The sequence below is a fragment of the Marmota monax genome, unplaced genomic scaffold, assembly GCF_021218885.2.
Source record: "Marmota monax isolate L192 unplaced genomic scaffold, Marmota_monax_Labrador192_F-V1.1 WCK01_AAM20220418_F8-fsc00002, whole genome shotgun sequence".
NCBI lineage: Eukaryota > Metazoa > Chordata > Mammalia > Rodentia > Sciuridae > Marmota > Marmota monax.
In genome coordinates, this window is record NW_026693571.1 from 43213533 (window position 1) to 43234181 (window position 20649).

General features: G+C 38.3%; 1 long non-coding RNA gene across 1 annotated transcript in view; it reads left to right on the forward strand.

Moving 5' to 3' along the window:
* The window catches only part of LOC124102550 (uncharacterized), a 77852-nt gene extending 66457 nt beyond the window's left edge, over window positions 1–11395 (forward strand). Inside the window, exon 8 of the long non-coding RNA XR_006854895.2 lies at window positions 11195–11395. This is a non-coding gene — a long non-coding RNA (uncharacterized LOC124102550). The remainder of the gene's footprint in view (window positions 1–11194) is intronic.
* The last annotated feature ends 9254 nt before the right edge of the window (window positions 11396–20649 follow it).

Here is a 20649-nt window from a genome sequence, read left to right on the forward strand (position 1 = left end):
TTTTACCAGTCATCAGGGCATCCTTTAACCGAGTAAATTCGACACATAAAAATAAACAAAGAAGTTGTAAAATGTTGATCAAACCTACCAGAAGGATCCAGTGAGCTTCAGCTAGATTGTATTCACATAGTTCCTGGTAAATAAAAACCACTTAAGAAAGGATGGCTGTCACTATTATTCTGTAAACAATTTAATTAATTAATAACATAACTGATTAAGCTTTGAGGCTTTCAGAAGGGAATGATAGTTTTCTTTTTTTGGTCTTTTCTTCTCATCTTAAAATAACATCTTTCTGTTTCTGTCTCTTTTAAAAAATATTTCACATTTTGAATGATGGGTCTTAGGTATATCTAACTTCTCACTAGGGTGAATTTTCCAATCTTCTCAGTACAAACTAGTCAAGGCTTTTCTAGTAGTTAGTTTTATTATTTCTAAACTTGGTATATAAAGGTAGTAAAGATAGTTACATACAGTTTTCAGAAGAATTACATAAACCACTTATTTTAAAGAATCCAACTAGAAGTGATGCAGAAGAATCTGGAAACAATTTTCCCTTTGGCCCTGGGGTTAATTTTCTCAGACACATATGATGATCCACTTCCTTCATTTCAAAAGATTACAGCAGTTCTGTATGTTAATCTTGTTTAATGAGCAACTATCTGAGATTGTGGCCCTAAGAGAAATGAGTCAGAATAAGAGGAGCCCAAACCAGACGATAGTTATTGTAGCTCTGTTGCCATGTGTCTCCCAGAGTCTTCCGTGTGTATGAGAACAGTGATGGGTGTGTCTAGTGGGCAGAAGCATTTTCACATAATAAAGAGAAATCTTGAAAGAGGCCAGAGAAAAAGATGTGGAATTCTTACCTCAATATCCCAATGGATAAGAAGTCTAGTACTTAGAAATAACAGTGAAGAATCCTGTCTGGTGCTGAGCACCAGCCTGCACCCAGGCTTGCAAGCCACCAATCCTGTCATGTTGGTTGTTTATGTCTTTCATATTCTCCATGTTCAAACGGTCATAAAAATCCTTCCATCTCATGCCTCACACTCTCCACCATCACCACTACCCTAGCTCAGAATATTACTGCCTCTTATTTGAATACCTCCAGACTTTTCTTTCTTTTCTCTCACTCTTGCCTCAGAATATCCTAGTCACATCTTGCAATGAACGCAGCCTTCTAATCTTTACCAAAGGCCTATTATTTGACCACCCATCACCACCATGTCCATCTGCTGTGGAGTCCCTCTGCTGCTGAGGTAGTGGGAGACTCCTTCCAATGGCCCACAGGTCAGGGTCCCTACACCCCGCAGCCTCATCCTTCTCTGTGCTTCCCTCCCTTTTCAGTTCACTGTTGTTGGATTTCTGTCTTTCTTTCTCAGTCAGCTCAGGTGGCTGTATCTGGCAGCTTGAACAACAGACATGGATTTCCCACAATTCTAGGAAGTTCAAGATCAAGGTGCCAGCACAGTTGAATTCTTGTAAGAAAATTTGTCCTGGTTTTCTCACGTGGCAGGGGGTCTTGTCTCTTCCTATAAGGCCATTAATTCCTTCCTGAGACCCCACCCTCATGACCTCATTACCTCCGAAAGCCTCCCCTCTGAAGCGTGCCTTGTGGGGAACACAAGCCCTTCCCATTGGTAAAATAGACCCTGCTCCCTCCCTTTGTATTTGTTTTCCTGCTGGAAAGTTTCCCATCCGCTCTGTGCCCTTAATCGCATCTCTTGCTAATGTCTTCTGGGATGGGATGATGTTCAAGTGATTTCTCTGTTAAAATGAAATCCCTGTAATGGTAGAAGGCACTGCTGTCCTTTCCAGTGCCTTTTCTCATCGTTTTACATTTGGGTGGCTTGTCTATTTTGTATTTGCCTTTTCTCTTCTATACTCTTAAGTACCTGCACAGCAAGAGCAGTAGCTGAAGTTGCTCATGGTTTACTCCCATGCCTGGCACACAAAAGCCGCTCAATGAATACCTGCCTGAAGACCGTAAGCCTCATGAGGGCAGAGACAACATCTGTATCATTCACATCTGTGTATCCCATCTGACGCAATCAATACTTCTTGGGTGAATAAATACCAAAGCATTTTTCCATTTAATATCCTGTTTGAACTTTCCAATGACTCTTCAAGCTAAAGATGTAAGTGAGCAGCTCAGATTCCTTCCCACCCTCATAGTTTGGTGGAGCTTGCTCTTGAACATGACGCTTCTCTAAATCTAGGGCTTATTTATTACCATGTTCTCCATCAAAGCATCAAATTTTGTTTTCTTGTCTTTCAATTCATTCTGGTATTTTACTACTAAGTACAAGTGTTTTCATTATCCATCATAAAATTTAGATGAGTATCCCAGATACAAGGGGGGAGAGAGGTTGGGGAGGAGTCTCATTAATTTCTTCAGATTGTTTTGAGTAGCTTTTAGTTGCAATAATGCTGTGAAACAAACCAACCACTGATGTCAGTGACTTGTGGTAATAAATCTTTCCTTCTTGCTGGTTAGGCGGGGTTGGCTGTGAATCACCTCTGGTTATGTGTTGTCTGGGCTCAGCTCCAGGCCCTGGTTTGATTTAGGTGTACTTACTGTCTCCTCTTCTTCTGGGACTCGGAGCTACTGAGAGAACACTAAGCTTATGGAGAAGCACATGGTTCAAAAGTCCTGGCAGAATCTCAACCTAGCTATGGAATCCTCAGCTGAAACCAGCTTTGGTGTCTCATCTGCCTACCTTCCATTGGTCAAAGGAAGGGCCCCGCCCAGGCCCCATGTAAGTGGGGTAGGAACACATATTCTTGCCCAGAAGGGGAGAGGACTGTGGCAATTTAACTGAATGATAATCCAATCTATTAGGCTGATAAGTAGCAGGCAACATAAAAGGGGCAACTCTTGGCTTTGGCCTGGAGGATAGTGAAAATGTCATGGCATGGCCCTCCTGGCGCCAGCCTGCCATCCCTTTGTCATCTCCCAATGTGCTCTTTCAATAGAGTACAAGTTCCCATAGGATGATTGTTTGGGGACACTTGTTCACTTTAGCATTAGTTTCACATTTAGTCAATCAATTAATGAAAATTCCACCCTCTCCTAATCCATTATTTCTTTCTCCTTTTTTCCTCTCGTAGCATATTCCCTGTTTACAGGCACTATTTCTACTTTGAGGGATTCTCCTGCCTTTAGACTAGACTGTCTGGGGAAGGACACAGTGTTTGGGAGGAAGGACAGAGGTTGGTGGAGCCCCCTCCATAGATCAGCTGATTCACACAGGTAGTAATATCTCATTAGCTTCTCTCCATGTTGCTGAAAGCTTGGTCCTTGTCCCTGATGCCAATCCAATAATGAAGACATGGCTTTGAGAAAAAGGAAAAAGAAGATTTATTGCTTTGCTAGCAAAGGAGAAACACAGAGGACTCATGCCCCAAAGGCTGTGATTCTGCCCATCAGCAGGAAGAGGAAGTTTTTAAGGAGGTGATTCAGAGAAAATGAGATTAGGGAGGAGAGATCAGGAAGGAGAAGATCAGGGAAAAGAATCAGAGAGGAGAAGGTTGGGAAAAAGAAAAAAAAAAACATTAAGTTTCAAAGCAACAAGGGATATAATCGAAGCAACAAGTAAAGCCCTGTTACATCCACAACTCTGATAAGCAATCTAGCATAGATTTAATCCATATATTGCTTATCTCTCCCACCAGGATAAATGCCCAGTGCTGAGCTTTACTTGTATTTAATAAGTTTTTGATGTGTTTCATTGATTCTGTATAGACATTTAATTATCTCTTTACTTTCTTCTAATGAACTGTGATTGTCTCACATTCAATCCTTCACTTCTTAGATACCTAGTAGATGCACTCTTGCTACTTGTATAGGGGTCCTGGTATAGGTTTATTACATCTACTCAATCTTCATATTTTTAAGTTACTCTTCCTTTTGGGCTTTAGATAGTCATTTTGTTGGGAGGCATAAAATACTTCTTGCTCCAAACAATTTTTATCTTTCAATCATGATTCCAGTTAGATTAGGAGAGATTGAGGCTCCAAATTCTATGTCTTATCATTTAAAAGAGATTTTATAATGAAAAAGAAAAAATGGGAAGGAGAATGGGGATGGAAATGAAAGAATAGAAGTTAAACTCAACCTAGGTGCCAGGTGCCACTCATTAAAAAAATATTGGTTGACCCGTTCCAGTGATAAGCACTGGAGAGACTAACTCATATTTCCAGGTTTCCTCTTATAAATAGCTGCTGGGCACATTATTCAAGCTGTGTACTGCACAAGGGTGCCATTTTAAATGGGGTTGTCTTTGCTTACAGATATCCTGGAGCTGAAAGACATTATGCTTGTTTGTTTAGAAAGAGGAAAAAGAAGTTTTAATGCTTTGCTAGCCAAGGAGAAACACAGGGGACTTTTGTCACAGAGGCTGTGATTCTGCCCATGGGGGTAACTGGGGGCTTTTAAAGAGGTGACTCAAAGGCTACATTCCACGTATTCTGTCCAGAGAAGCAATTCACTTGTTAATTTGGGATACAGTCATTTCTGGGATTTTCTGGTGCCACCCCCAAGTCTGAATTACTTCCTTCCTAACTCTTCGCAGGATGGGGAAAAAAGGTAATCTTGTTTCTCCTGAGATTAGGGAGGGGGAGAGATTAGGGAGGAGCAGGGAGAGAGGAAGAGAAAGAAACATGTCCATTTAAAAAATAAATTGCAGGATCCGGGGCCTAAATATGGATACCTGAGGTGTTTATGGATCCTAGAGCCTAAACATGGATGCCTGAGGAACTTCTGGACCTGGGGGCTTAAACATGGATGTGCACTGGAGGAACTTCCGGATCCTGGGGCTTAAACATGGACATGCACCTGAGGAACTTTCGGATGCTACGGCCTAAACATCGAGGACTGAGGAACTTCCTGATCCTAGAGCCTAAACATGGGCATGCACCTGAGGAACTTCCGGACCTGGGGGCCTAAACATTAAGGCCTGAGGAACTTCCAGATCCTAGAGTCTCAACATGGATGAGCACCAAAGGAACTTCCAGATGCTACAGTCTAAACATGGATGCCTGAGGCACTTCCGGATCCGGGGGCCTAAACATGGACACCTGAGGAACTTCGGGATCCTAGAGTCTCAACATGGATGTGCACCAAAGGAACTTCTGGATCCTAGAGCCTAAACATGGACGTGCAACTGAGTAACTTCTGGATCTGGGGACCTAAACATGGACGTGTGCCTGAGGAACTTCCAAATGCTACGGCCTAAACATGGATGCCTGAGGCACTTCTGGATCCGGGAGCTTAAACATGGACATGCACCCAAGGAACTTCCGGATCCAGGGGCCTAAACATGGACATGCACCTGAGGAACCTCTGGATTCGTGGGCCTAAATATGGACGCCTGAGGAACTTCCGGATCTGGGGGCCTAAACATGGACACCTGAGGCACTTCCGGATGCTACGGCCTAAACATGGATGTGTGCCTGAGGAACTTTCGGATCCGGGCACCTAAACATGGACGTGCACCTTTGGAACTTCCAAATCCGGGGGCCTAAACATGGACACTTGAGGCCCTTCCGGATCCCAGGGCCTAAATATGGACGTGTCTCTGGAATTTCTGGGTCCTTGTGCCTATAAATGGCAGGGCGTGACTCTCAGAAGGGACGTGGCCCATGAAGGGGAGCAGAGTATGGGGCCTGTTGGGGGGCAGACTGAGCTGTCGCACCCTGAACTTGAATGTGTCGGTGGCCTCACTTCCCGGCCTTCCCCTGGATGTCACTTCCTCCCCTTCCAGGAGCCGGGGAGGAAGTGAGACCAGGCGCAGGGGCCAGGCCCTGAGGAGGGACACCTTTTTTCTCCTCGCTTAGCCAGGTGCCCCGCCTGGCTGGGGACAGGGACGTCTTGTGACACTGGCTGCCTCCTGCATCCCTGCCCCAGGACCTCAGGGACCACAGGAGGGGACAGTCATTGATTCTCCCCTGGCCACTGACCCTCAGTCCCGGGGTCTGCCCAGGGAGAGCTCTGTCTCCCAGAGGGTCAGGGGGCCCCTGTGACCTGCTGCTCCTTACCCACCATCATCCTGGGCAAGCACAGGTCAGGACACCAGACGCTACTGAGAGTCACATTTCCTAGATGGGTGGCTGGAGACTTTGCCTCTGTCCCCAGGCCTCGGACACCGGATGATCCCCCCCAGAGACAGAAAATAACCCCACACTGCCCAAGACTTATTTTTAAGGTTTGGATTCTGAAATTTTCCTGCTGCCACCTTCTTTGTGAAGCCAGTTTTTCAACAGAGACAATATTCCACGGGGGGCAAGGGGGGCAACATGGAGTTAATCAAACCAAGCTGACACATCTGGTCCTCCAAGAGAAATCTGGATTGGAGGGAGAACAGCCATTCTCAACTGGCGAAATAGTGGAGTTCCCTTGTCCTTATTTTGTGTAAGAAAAATAAATAATCTGATGTTAACTCATTAAATCATTTTTGATGAGTGCTTGGCTCATAGGAAAACTGATTCTGTTTTATGGAATGAAGTGTTACCTGACTTTAAAATTAAAAATGAAGCCAATTAGGATTGTTAAATTACACTGTCATAATTCTGTTCTTTGATAGCAGAAATAAATAAACCCTTTAAAAAAATAAATAAAAAATAAATTGCAGAGGCAGAGCAGCAAGGGCTATATTCAAAGCATAAAGTGGACACTGTGACGTTTCTCCACTGTCAATTCCTACATTCTATTCTATGGAAAAATGGACAATGACATCTCCAAGCTGCTTCCTGCTGAGAAAGGGTGAGGTAGTGGGGGAAGTAATCCAAAGTCTTTGTTCTCTATCAGGTGGGGTGTGGACAGTTAAGGGCGTTCAGCATCAGAGCAGTCCCGAGGTCTACAGTGGCAGATGGCAGGTGACTGGACAAGGCACACAGGGGGCAGGGATTGTATTAAGATGACACTAAACAAGATAGTACAGCATGACTTTTTTGGTAAACAATTAGCACAAACCCAATTAGTATTTCAGTCAGTCTCTGAAAACTGTGAAGATGGTCACTCATAATTGTTATCAGTGAAAAACAGACGGAGTTTATCTACCCAGGAAGTTAGGAAGATCGTAGGCCTATGAGATCAGACTCCAAGAGACTGAGGACAACCTTGTGACTCTAGAGACGTTTGTGATAGTTATTATTAGGCACTCCCCCACAAGAACCCTTCCTTTATAGCCTCCAGCTCCACTTATTTTTGGTAGGGCTGACACAGTGTACATCTTAAGTTACATTAAAAAAAAATGCCACATTGTCATTCCCTTTAAATATCCATGCATGACTGTGCTTTGGTCATACTCTCCTCCAGGTGGTTAAGACCAAGTTTGTCAGAACTGACTTTGTTTTTATATACCCTTAGGGTCAGCTTAGATTCCTCAGAGATCACTCTTGGGCCTGCGTGTGAAGCCTTTTGGCTCCTTTAGCCCGGAAGACATTATGTTGGTGATATCAACTAGGCACAGATATACAGATTCTTCAAATTCTCCTTTAAACTTAGAAGCTAAAAAAGTTGACTTTAGTAAAGTATTGTCCATCAGAGGCTAGGAAGGGAAGGCCGCAAAGGGGTGGAGGGAGACAGGACAGTGAGTGTTGAAATTTAGTAAAGGAGGAGGAACAAGTTCTAGTATTTTGTGGAAGAGGGGTTATGATAATTCCCAATAATTGATTATGTATTGGGCTGGGGATGTGGCTTAAGCGGTAACGCACTTGCCTGACATGCGCGGGGCACTGGGTTCGATCCTCAGCACCATATAAAAATAAAATAAAAGATGTTGTGTCCACCGAAAACTGAAAAATAAATATTAAAAAATCTCTCTCTCTCAAAAAAATTATTATGCATTTTTTAAAGAACTAGAAGAGTTCAAATTTTCCAACAAAATAAATAATAAATATATGAGGCAATGAAAATTACCCTGATTTGATCAAAACCCATTGTATAATGTATTAAATTATCATTCTGTACCCCATAACTATGTACAATTATTTTTTTTACTTCTTGTAATTAGTTATGCATGACAGTAGAATGCCCTTTGATACATCATACATAAATGGAGCATAAATGCTCACTCTTCTGGTTGTAAATGACATAGAATTATACTGGCTGTATAGTTATGTATGTACATAAGGTAATAATGTCTGATTCATTCTACTCTATTTCCCATAACCCCTCCCCTCCCTTCACTCCTCAGTACCTAATCTAAAGTAACTCTATTCTTCTCTAGTCCACCCCCCCATCCTTATTATGAATCAACAAGTGCATATCAGGGAAAACATTCAAGCCTTGGTGTTTTGGGATTGCCTTATTTTGCTTAGCATGATATTCTCCAGCTCCATCCACTTACCAGCAAATGCCATAATTTGATTCTTCTTTAAGGCTGACTAATATTTCATCATATCTATCTATCTATCTATATGTATCTCACATTTTCTTTATCCATTCATCTGTTGAAAGGCACATAGGTTGGTTCCATAGTTTAACTATTGTGAATTGAGCTGCCATAAACATGGATGTGGCTGTATCACTGTAGTAGGCTGATTTTAAGTCCTTTGGGTATGAACCAAGGAGTGGGATAGCTGGGTCAAATAGTGATTGCATTCCAAGTTTTCTGAGGAATCTCCATCTGCTTTCCATAAAGGTTGCACCAATTTGTATTCCCACCAACAATGTATGAGTGTACCTTTTTCCTCACATTCTCACCAACATTTGTTGTTGGTTGTATTCTTGATAATTGCCATTCTGACTGGGGTGAGATGAAATCTGATTTACATTTCTATAGTTGCTAGAGATGTTGAACATTTTTAATATATTTGTCGATCAGTTATATTTCTTCTTCTGGAAAGTGTCTGTTCGGTTTCTTTGCTCATTTATTGATTGGGTTACTTAGGATTTTTTGGTGTGAAGTTTTTTGAGTTCTTTATGTATCCTGGAGATTAATGCTGTACCTGAGTGCATGTGGTAAAGATTTTCTCCCAATATGTAGGCTCTCTCTTCATGTTATTGACTGTTTCCTTTGCTGTGAAAAATCTTTCTAGTTTGAATCCATCCTGTTTATTGATTCTTGATTTTATTTCTTATGCTTTAAGAGTCTTGTTAAGGAAATCGAATCCTAAGCCGATATGGTGAAGATTTGGGCCTATTTTTTCTTCTGTTAGGTGGAGAGTCTCTCTTCTAGTGTCTCAGTCTTTGATCCACTTTGAGTTGAGTTTTGTGCAGGGTTAGAGGTAGGGGTTTGATTTCTTTTTGTTAATTTGGCTTTCCAATTTTCCCAGCATCATTTGTTGAATAGGCTCTCTTTTCTCCAGTCAGTGTTTTTGATTCCTTTGTCTAGTATGAGATAACTGCATTTATGTGAATTTTTTCTCTGTGTCATCTATTCTGTACCATTGGTCTACATGTTTGTCTTGGTGCCAATACCAATGCATTTTTGTTACTGCGGCTCTGTAGTATAGTTTAAGGTCTGGTATTGTGATGCCTCCTGCTTCACTCTTCTTGCTGAAGATTGCTTTGGCTATTCTGGATCTCTTATTTTTCCAAGTGAATTTCATGATTTTTTTTTCTAATTCTATAAAGAATATCATTAGGATTTTAATAGGAATTGCATTAAATCTGTATAATGTTTTTAATTCTGCCTATCCAGGAGCATGGGAGGTCTTTCCATCTTCTAAGGTCTTCTTCATTTTTTCTAGTGTTTTGTAGTTTTCATCATAGAGGTCTTTCACCTTTTTTGTTAGATTGATTCCCAAGTATTTTTTTTTTGAAGCTATTGTGAATGGGTTGGTTTTCCTAATTTCTTTTTCAGTATATCCATCACTGATGTATAGAAACATGTTTGATTTATGAGTGTTGATTTTATATCTTACTACTTTGCTGAATTCATTTATGAGTTTTAGAAGTTTTCTGGTAGAATTTTCTGGATCTTCTAAATATAGAATCATGTCATTGACAAATGGTGATAATTTGAATTCTTCTTTTCCTACTCATATACCTTTAATTTCTTTCTTCTGTCTAATTACTCTGGCTAGAGTTTCAAGGACAATGTTGAATAGAAGTAATGAAAGAGGACATCTTTGTCTTGTTCCAGTTTTTAGAGGGAATGCTTTTAATTTTTCTCCACTTAGAATTATGTTGGTGTTAGGCATAGATAGCTTTTACAATGTTGAAATATGTTTATACTATCCCTAGTTTTTCAAGTGTCTTAAACATGAAGGAGTGCTGTATTTTGTCAAATGCTTTTATTTCATCTATTGTGATGATCATATGATTTTTGGTTTTAAGTCTCTTGATGTGATGAATTATGTTTATTGATTTCCATATGTTAAAACAACCTTGTATCCCCGGAATGAACCCTATTGATCATGATGCACTATCTTTTTTATATGTTTTTTTTTTTTTTTGCATGTGACTTTCCAGAATTTTATTGAGAATTTTTGCATCTATGTTCATCAGCAATATTGGTCTGAAGTTTTCTTTCTTTGATGTGTCTTTGTCTGGTTTTGGTATCACAGTGATATTAGCCTCATAGAGTGAGTTTGCAAGGGTTCCCTCCTTTTGAATTTCTTGGAATACTTTGAAGAATATTGGTGTTAATTCTTCTTTGAAAGTCTTGAAGAACTTGGCTGAGAATCTGTCTGGTCCTGGACTTTTCTTGATTGATAGGCTTTTGATGGTGTTTTCTATTTTATTACTTATAATATGTTCAATTATTGTGTCAATGAACAATAAAAAGGCCAACCTTTTAAAATAAATTTTGGAAGGCTAAAATAAATTTGACAAATAAAAACTCAGATCCTAACTCTTTTGTATAGATGAGTATGAATTACAAATTTGTCAATATTAAACAATAAAAGGTCTAGAAGAAAAAAGAACAAACAAACCATCTTTTATATTGAAATTAAAAGAATTATTTCAACTGTTGACTCCAAAAAAGAACAAACTGCATATTTGTTATGACCATTTTCTGGCTTTTGACAATAAGGAATTTTGCTCTGCCAAAATCAACACAGTGTGACAAATTCCCAGCAGATGGAAGAGTAGTGTCTTAATGCCCCAGAAAAAAAATATGCATCATTCTCTTTACCACACAAAAAAGGAATGAGATTAATAATAATAGTAATAAAAATATGTTGATCAAATAATGCCTGGTTATTGATCTTGCTAAATATCTTTTTTTTTTAAAATCACCTACAGGTTTTCGTATGCTGGCTTAACTGCAGTTTATTGCCTGAACTAGAATTGTACTGTTATATTATCAGTTAATCTACAGATTCTTACATTATGACACAAATTACCAGGTAATGATTGGATTTCCATTAGTAATCCAAATAGTATGTTTTACGTAGGTAAAAATGAGAGATTGTCATGTAACAAGTTGTTACATTTACTACAGCATTATTTTTCTGTTTTTGTTGCTTTTACTAGGGAAAGGTTACACAATCTAACTACTTCAAATTTGTTGTATGATATTTAAGAATGTCACAAATGTTTGAAAAAGATCTATATCCTCTCAGATGTTGAAGAGAAACTTTCCATTACCAGTGTCAGAAGAAAAATGGGAAATTGTTAGCAAATAAAATTAAAGAAAAACTTTGGCCAGCTAACTAAATTTGGGAGGGAAGACTAGGGAGAATGACAGAAGACAAGGGGAAAGGATTTCAGAGTTGAATTTTTCAACAGAATGTAGTATACTTATGCCACCAATGGAATGGAAGCAAATTTATCTACCCCCTAATGTCAACTCATCAGTCAGAATTTCTAGAAAAATTAGAAATTCATACACACATACATACATACACACATACATACATACACACACACACATATATATATACACATGTATATTTATATGTATATATATATATATATATATCACAATACCTTTATTTATTTTTTTATGTGGTGCTGAGGATCAAACCCAGTGCCTCACATGTGCCAGGGAAGTGCGCCACCACTGAGCTAAAATCCCAGTCCTGATACTAGTAAATTTTAATTTTATTTTAAGAACAAATCAACTACATTTTGACTTTGCCTAAACATTGAATTGGATTTAAAACACATTTACTAAATATAAAATAAAAAATCTTTGTTAAATGTGATTGGGAAATTGATTATATCACTAAAAGCTAAATTAAAAATGCTATGCACTTTTCAGAATTGAGTGGCTTAAAGCTACCCAAATATATGGCAACATTAATGATATGGATCTATAAAGCATAGTAGCGTGTACTATTAATACAATAATATCTAGATAACAACAACATAATAATATATAATAATGTAATTATTGCTATTAATGCTTGATATGATACTATCATTATTTTTTAATGTTTTAAATATTAAAAGATTATTATGGCCTTTTGGGAGTTCTAGTTTATTTGTTGGCAAATGTTTTCTCTGAGTTCAGAGAGTAAGTATTTTTGAGCTTTGTGGGCTGCATGGTGTCTATTGTAAACACTAAATTCTTCTGCTGTAGTGTAGAAGTAGATGTAGAAAGGACATAAGCAAATGAGTGTGTCTGTACTCTAATAAAAATTATTTATGGATATTTGAATTTCATATAATTTTCATGTGTTATGTGGCATTAATTCAATATTTTTCTAACCAATTAAAATGTAAAAGTGTTTGGGGCTGGGGATATGGCTCAGCTGTAGAGTGCTCGCTTCGCATGTTCAAGTCCCTGGGTTCGATCCTCAGTACCACATATATATATAAAAAAATAAAGTTAAAAAAAATGTAAAAGTGATTCAAAACTTGTTGGTTGACAAAAACAGGTTGAGGGTAAGACTCAGCTTGGGAGTCATTATTAGCTGACAACTGTTGTAGATGACATATATACTTTGAAAAATGGTGGAAAAGAATAATTGCAGTTACATAAAAGTTCTAACTGGAATTGGGCAATACACTGCATATAATTCTAAATACTTACCTGACTCTTGTTGATGTTCAATTTTAACAATATCGGCTTCCAATGGAGCATGGTTTCTTTTTTTTTTAATTTTTTATTGTTGGTTTTTCAAAACATTACATGTTTCTTGATATATCATATTTCACACTTTGATTCAAGTGGGTTATTAACTCCCATTTTTACCCCATATACAGATTGCAGAATCACATCAGTTACACATCCATTGATTTACATATTGCCATACTAGTGTCTGTTGTGTTCTGCTGCCTTTCCTATCCTCTACTATCCCCCCTCCCCCTCTCCCCTCCTCTCTTCTCTCTCTACCCCCTCTACTGTCATTCATTTCTCCCCCTTGTATTATTTTTCCCTTTCCCCTCACTTCCTCTTGTATGTACTTTTGTATAACCCTGAGGGTCTCCTTCCATTTCCATGCAATTTCCCTTCTCTCTCCCTTTCCCTCCCACCTCTCATCCCTGTTTAATGTTAATCTTCTTCTCCTGCTCTTCGTCCCTACTCTGTTCTTAGTTACTCTCCTTATATCAAAGAAGACATTTGGCATTTGTTTTTTAGGGATTGGCTAGCTTCACTTAGCATAATCTGCTCTAATGCCATCCATTTCCCTGCAAATTCTATGATTTTGTCATTTTTTAATGCAGAGTAATACTCCATTGTGTATAAATGCCACATTTTTTTTATCCATTCGTCTATTGAAGGGCATCTAGGTTGGTTCCACAGTCTTGCTATTGTGAATTGTGCTGCTATGAACATCGATGTAGCAGTGTCCCTGTAGCATGCTCTTTTTAGGTCTTTAGGGAATAGACCAAGAAGGGGAATAGCTGGGTCAAATGGTGGCTCCATTCCCAGCTTTCCAAGAAATCTCCATACTGCTTTCCAAATTGGCTGCACCAATTTGCAGTCCCACCAGCAATGTACAAGTGTACCCTTTTCCCCACATCCTCGCCAGCACTTGTTGTTGTTTGACTTCCTAATGGCTGCCAATCTTACGAGTGAGATGGTATCTTAGGGTGGTTTTGATTTGCATTTCTCTGACTGCTAGAGATGGTGAGCATTTTTTCATGTACTTGTTGATTGACTGTATGTCCTCTTCTGAGAAGTGTCTGTTCAGGTCCTTGGCCCATTTGTTGATTGGGTTGTTTGTTCTCTTATTGTCTAATTTTTTGAGTTCTTTGTATACTCTGGATATTTGGGCTCTATCTGAAGTGTGAGGAGTAAAGATTTGTTCCCAGGATGTAGGCTCCCTATTTACCTCTCTTATTGTTTCTTTTGCTGAGAAAAAACTTTTTAGTTTGAGTAAGTCCCATTTGTTGATTCTAGTTATTAACTTTTGTGCTATGGGTGTCCTATTGAGGAATTTGGAGCCCGACCCCACCGTAGAGCATGGTTTCTTGAACTGAAAAATAATTAAACATAACTTAAGATCTCCAGGATCATAAGAAATAATCGTATAACCCAGTGATCATTTCAATAGAATGAGATTGAGTTCACATACAAATGATCCCTGACTTATTACTGTGCAACTTACAATTTTTGACTTGAAGGTGGTATGAAAGAAATACGCATTCAGTAGAACCACACTTCAAATTTTAAATTTTGATCTTTCCCTGGGTTAGCGATAAGCTGTATGATACTTTAGTGATGCTGGGCAGTGGTGATTCTCTGCAGCTCCAGGTCAGCCATGTAATCTCAAGGTAGAACTGTACAGCATGCTGTGCTGCCAAGTGAGGATGTTGTGCAAATCAGGTGTATGAAATGCATTTTCAATCTGTGCTATTTTCAATTTACCATGGGTTTATCAGGATGTAGACTCATTGTAAATTGAGCATCTGTAAGTATTGCCATTCCTATGATACATTTATTTGCCATGGAAGCATGTTATCTTGTTGAGATTATTGTTTTGTGAGTTATGACAAACTAGCTGATGCCCTTAATTGCTGACACTTTTGCATTTTGTATTATGTAATGTTCAAGAGTTTGATTTGTGATTTTATGAAGAATGAATGACTTTATATTTGTTGCAACTGTTATAACTGAGAATGAAAACGTTCACGTAAGGAAGAGCTGCCTTTTTCTAATTTGTAGAAGCACTGTTTGGACTAGTGGAAGCCGGTTCTGGTTGACAGGGGTGGAGATCCACTCACTGTCAGTCCTCAGGGAGAGGAATTCAAAGATGAACAAGGCTTGGCTCCTGTCTTTCAGGATCTTCTAGCCTTGTGTGGAGCTGGCTGTTTTTGCAGCCAGGCATTTATTGCAAAGCAATACTTCCTGTTATTGTTCTTTCCAAGTTGTGTGGCTGTGGCTTCATGCCCAGAATTTTACTCTAAAACAAAAACAGCAACATAAAGCCTCCCCTGCCTTACGGCAATGAAGAGGAAGACAATGAAAAATGGAAAGCGCTCAGCATGCTGTTATGTACACGATGTTACATTGTGTGAGGTTTCGATTGTTTTTCTCTGTTCATATCTTTAACAGCACACAGGTAGAAGAAGTTTCACATACAATTCTGGGACTAGCCTCAGGCCTTAAGGACAAATATTAGTCAGGCTGACAACTTGTTACTTCTTTTTTGACAGGATCTGTCAACTCTATAATCAACAAAAACACATAACCCAAAGATGTCTTCAGGTACTAAAAGAAATTCCTCAAAGCCAAAGCTTATTGGCTTTTAAATAAAAATACAAACCCCTCCAGAATTGTACCCAAACAAAACTTTTTTTTTTAAAGAAATAAACTTTGAAACACATGGAGGCTGTTTAAAGATAAAAGTAGAGTTGTTTACAAGCCAATGATGAAAGTGTGTGAAGGACCACAGGTATTTTGCAATAGACAGCTGGAGATCTCATTAGAATTTGAAAGCACCTTGAAGAAAAGAACTTCTTTAAAGTAAGGTTTGGCTGAGCTTGAGTGGGGTGAGTCATACCTGGAACCAAGGATCTGAGGGGGATCCTTGCTTCAGTGGGGTTGTTGTAGACTGACAGGAGTCAGTACTGCCCGTCAATCTAGTAATTGGTTCTTATTAAAACCTTTTGAAACCATGAATATGGGAAAGTCAACACAATCACCCCTGGTAAAATTTTTTACATACCCCTGAACAGGTGAAAGTGTTTTTCCTCCTCCTCCTCCTTCTTTGTTGAGAGTCGTATGTTCCAGAATCAGAAAGACAAATAGGCGCATGCTAGAATATCTGGTAGGATAACTCCTTATTGGTTTGTGGGATATCTTAGCTCCACCCTTGGTAAATTCCATTTTTTTTATATGATGGACTTTTTGACTCTTAACAGGAATAAAGGTCGAGTTTTACTAAGCATTTTAGATGTCAATTTGGCTTTCTTTCTGTACAAATTGCAAAAGCTCTCCTTAAAATATAATCTTCTATAAGAATTCCAAGTAATTAAAAAAGATGCTGAAATAAAACTAACAGAGGTAAATAAAATGTAAAAATAATAAAAAAATAACTTTCTTCTTCAAAATAGTGAGTAAAGTAAGTAAACCACTAACATTATTTATTTTATTTTATTTTATCTTTTGGAGAGGATGCTGGAGATTCAACTTATGCCTCACATGTTAGACAAGTGCTTTACCACTAAGCTACAACCCCAGTTCCCTGCCATGATTTATTTAAAAACTTGTTCTAATTAATAAGAGAGTAAATGTTGGTATGCAAATGATCATTGATAACAAAATGAATTTTAAATAATTTTTATTCCCAGGTTATATTAATAAGTTTGGTGATCAAGTTAAGTGATAAATGATAAGATTGATATAAATACACCCAAGTATTAAGGAACATAAATTGATTATTAAGAGAGGAAGAAATAGAAAAGGCTATTATGCAATTTAAAATTGTTCTTGAATATTTATATAACTAAAATTCTATAATTTCCAAAAATATGTTATTTTGAAAATACACTTTTGTAAAATATGTTACCCGAATCATTTAATAAGATGAAATCTAGTTTTGAGGTCAAATGTGAAAATATTATCAAATTATAAAAGAAAGTAAAAGGACACTTAAGAAATATTTAAGATACAATAAAAAGCTATACAATAGCTGAATAATATGCTCTAATCAAACAGGGATGCTTCTGGGTCACAAAAGTACAATACATTAGGTTAACAAGAAAGAAAATAAAAGTCCATGAAATTAGCTCAATTATTCCAGGAAGATATTTGATAAAATTTTTATCCTTTCCTTATTAAACTAAGAAAGTATACAAAATGATTTTTAATAGTATCCACACAAAATGGAGAAACATCACAGTCACTTTAGAGTAACTAAAATTGTTTCTTTCAACCAAGAGTAAAATGAGGACATGCCTAATTACTACTGCGATTGAACATCAAACTTGAGATGTTGTCAGTAGCTATTTGAGATGAAAACAGAATCAGGGTAAAAATATGGATGAAAATATTTTAGGAATAGCATTCTTATTCAAAATGCACATATAAAATTAGAAAAGTTGAATAATCCATGAAAGAAACTAATGCTCTTAGAACTAATCAATGAATTTAGTAAATATTTGGGAAATATGATAAAGTCTTTAAAATATGGCACATAAATTACTATTTAGCGATTACTAATTTTCTTATGTGAAGATGAAAATACTCAGTATGTGGTAATTAATCTTGGAACCTAAGAGATTGATCCAAAGAAATCTGTAAGCCACAATGAGGCAAAACCATGAGAGTCTAAATTGATGGTTTCAAGATCAGGTGGCTCAGGTGGCTCAGGTGGCCCACGGTTCTACCTCCTTGTGCCCACTCTCAGCTCACCTCAGACTTTCCTTGCCTTTTAAATTGAGTTCCCAGCAATTTCCTTTTTTGATTCTGGGGTTCCTGTCATAAATTGAAAATTTGGGATGACATCTAGCTAAAACCCTGTGGTAATTATAAGCAGTATCCTTCCTTCCTTCATCTTTCTCTCTCTCTTTCTCTTTCCCTCCCTTTCTTTCTTTCTCTTTATTTTTCTCTGAAGAAAAATAGTAAGGATCTGGCTCTTAAGCCCCCACAGCCCTTTTGGGTTATAGGCTAGGGAAAGATGGTAAGTTCTATCATAAAGAAAGTTATAAAGGGGCTGGGGTCGTGGCTCAGTGGTAGAGCGCTTGCCTAGCATGCACGAGGCACTGGGTTCGATCCTCTGCACCACGTAAATGTACAATAGAAGTATTGTGTCCACCTAAAAGTAAAAAATAAATTTAAAAAAAGAAAGTCATAAAGAAAAACACTCTTCCTAATGAACTAACTAAAAAGGGTGAAAATACCAACTTTTTTGGTTAACATAAAAAATAATTTAATACTAATTAAAGTTAATGTGGAAAAATTGTGAGCAAATTTGCAAAAGAATGCTTTAAAAGGAGACAGCATTGCTTGATTTGCTCCATATGATTTTAACATATTTTACAAAGTGACAATTGTTAAAACTTCATGTCATTTCAGTTTGTACCTATAAAGAGGCTTGCAGATGTGCATCACAGTCTTAAAACAAACAAATAACAAAAAGGCAGAACAAACCGAAAATCAATGGCTTTTCTTTGACCCATTAGAAAACAAGTCACAGTGCAAGTGCCACACCCAAACCTTGAAAGAGAGGTGAATCCGGAGTCATAGCTGAGGTTGCTTCTGGAACAACTCTAACAATTGCTGAATGATCACTGAGAAAGTCCTGAAGCCACATGGGTGTTACCTCTAGGAGACCTCTCTGGTTCTGACATTGAAGAGCCAAGAGAAGTCCCCTGTGGCTCTGGCTGGGGGAGGAGAAGAGAAAACACTGGAAATGTCCCGTAGCATCCCCCATCACAAGGCCCGCATTCCAGGGGAAAAGATGTACTTTTACTTACTTAGAAGAAAAAGGTTCCTTTAGCCATTCTCACATAAAGAAAGGAAAAAGATTTTTTTAAAAAGCTAGTGAACATTTGAGTTTAAACACAGTGGCCTGCTAAGATTGATTTAATTATAAGGTTATGGAACCACTTTTCCTTTCCCACACATCTGCCTCATCTCAGGGATCCAGAAAAATAACAGTGCAGAGTGAGCTCTAAGCCAGACTCAATTTGAGAAAGAGTTCTTAGGAAAGCCAGAGACATCAGGAGAATTCTAGAATTGAAGAAGGAGATCTATGAGATAAATCTACAGCATCTTGTAGTTCCAGAAAGTAAGGAAATGCTCAAATCAATCAAATAAGCACAACCTATAGCAATGGGGATATGTGAAAAGAATCAATGAAAAAGCTCTTGATGACAAATCTGGAATGATTTGAGTAATACAATAAATAAGGTAGTATTGGGGTTGTAACCCAAATTATAAAATGGATTTCTGTGAGTTCATGCTTTCAGATTGAAGGAGAAGAGACAGGTCTCTTGTGTAGGAGAATTCCAAATAATTTATGCAGATACTCTGCCCTCAAAGAGAGGGAGTCTAATTCTCCCTTTTTTTAAGTGTAGGCTGTGCATGGTGAGTTCCTCCCCAAAGTGTAATATGGAAAGCAGGGGAGGGAGAGGCTGATCACTTTACCATGGAGAAACTCGACAAACACTGCTTCACCCATGTTGAAGGTCAACATCAACAATGATATTTCATGTTGACGATATGTACTCTTGATGTGTGATAAAAATGGCTTTTGATTACTGTGGTATTCTTCCCCCATGCCCCAGTCTAATTAATAGAAAAAGAAATCAGACAAACCCCCAATGAATGATAAATTAGGCAGCTTGGACTTCCATAACAAAGTGCCCTAGACGGTGTGGCTTAGACAATAGAAATATGTTTTCTCATAGTTCTGGAAGCAGAAAGCCCATGACCCAGGGGCTCCAGTGAGTGTTGTCTTCCTTGATTGTAGGTGGCCTTCTCACTGTGTCCTCACCTGCTGGAGAGAGCGCTCAGGTGTCTTTTTCTCTTGTTATGTGGACAACAGCACTATAAATTTAGGGTCCTCATTTAACCTTTATCACTTGCCCAAAGACCCTATTTCCAGATAAGTTAACTTGGGAGTTGGGGAGGATGCAGCTCGATCTGTTGGTGGGGCATTCTATAAACTACCTGGCCAATTCTTTCCAAAACTGTCAAGCAAAGTAAGTCTTAGAAACTGTCATAGTCAAGAGGGACCTGAGAAAACATGATGATTTCAGTATATTCTGAGTCCTGAATTGGATGCTGGAACAGAAAGAGGACATTAGGTAAAGACTAAGGAAATCAGAATACAGTATAGACTTTGATTAATGATCATGGGTCAATACTGGCTTGTTAATTATAAGAAATGAAATGTAATATTTTAATAATGGGGAAATAAGGTATGAGTTTTATGGGAACTCTGCACCATTAAAATTTTTTTATTTGTTCTAATTAGTTCTACATGACAGCAGAATGCATTTCAACTCATTGTACACGAATGGAGCACAACTTCTCATTTCTCTGGCTGTACATGATGCAGAGTCACACCGTTCATGCAATCATATATGTACAGAGGATAATAATTTCTGTCTCATTCCACCATCCTTCCCACTCCCCCAACACCCCTTCCCTTCATTCCCCTCTGCCCAATCCAAAGTTCCTCCGTTCTTCCCTAGTACCTCCCACCCTCATTATGGATCAGCATCTGCATATCAGAGAAAACATTTGCCTTTGGTTTTGGGGGGATTGGCTTATTTCACTTAGCATGATATTCTCCAACTCCATCCATTTACCTGTAAGTGCTATAATTTCATTCTTCTTTAAGACTGTGTAATAT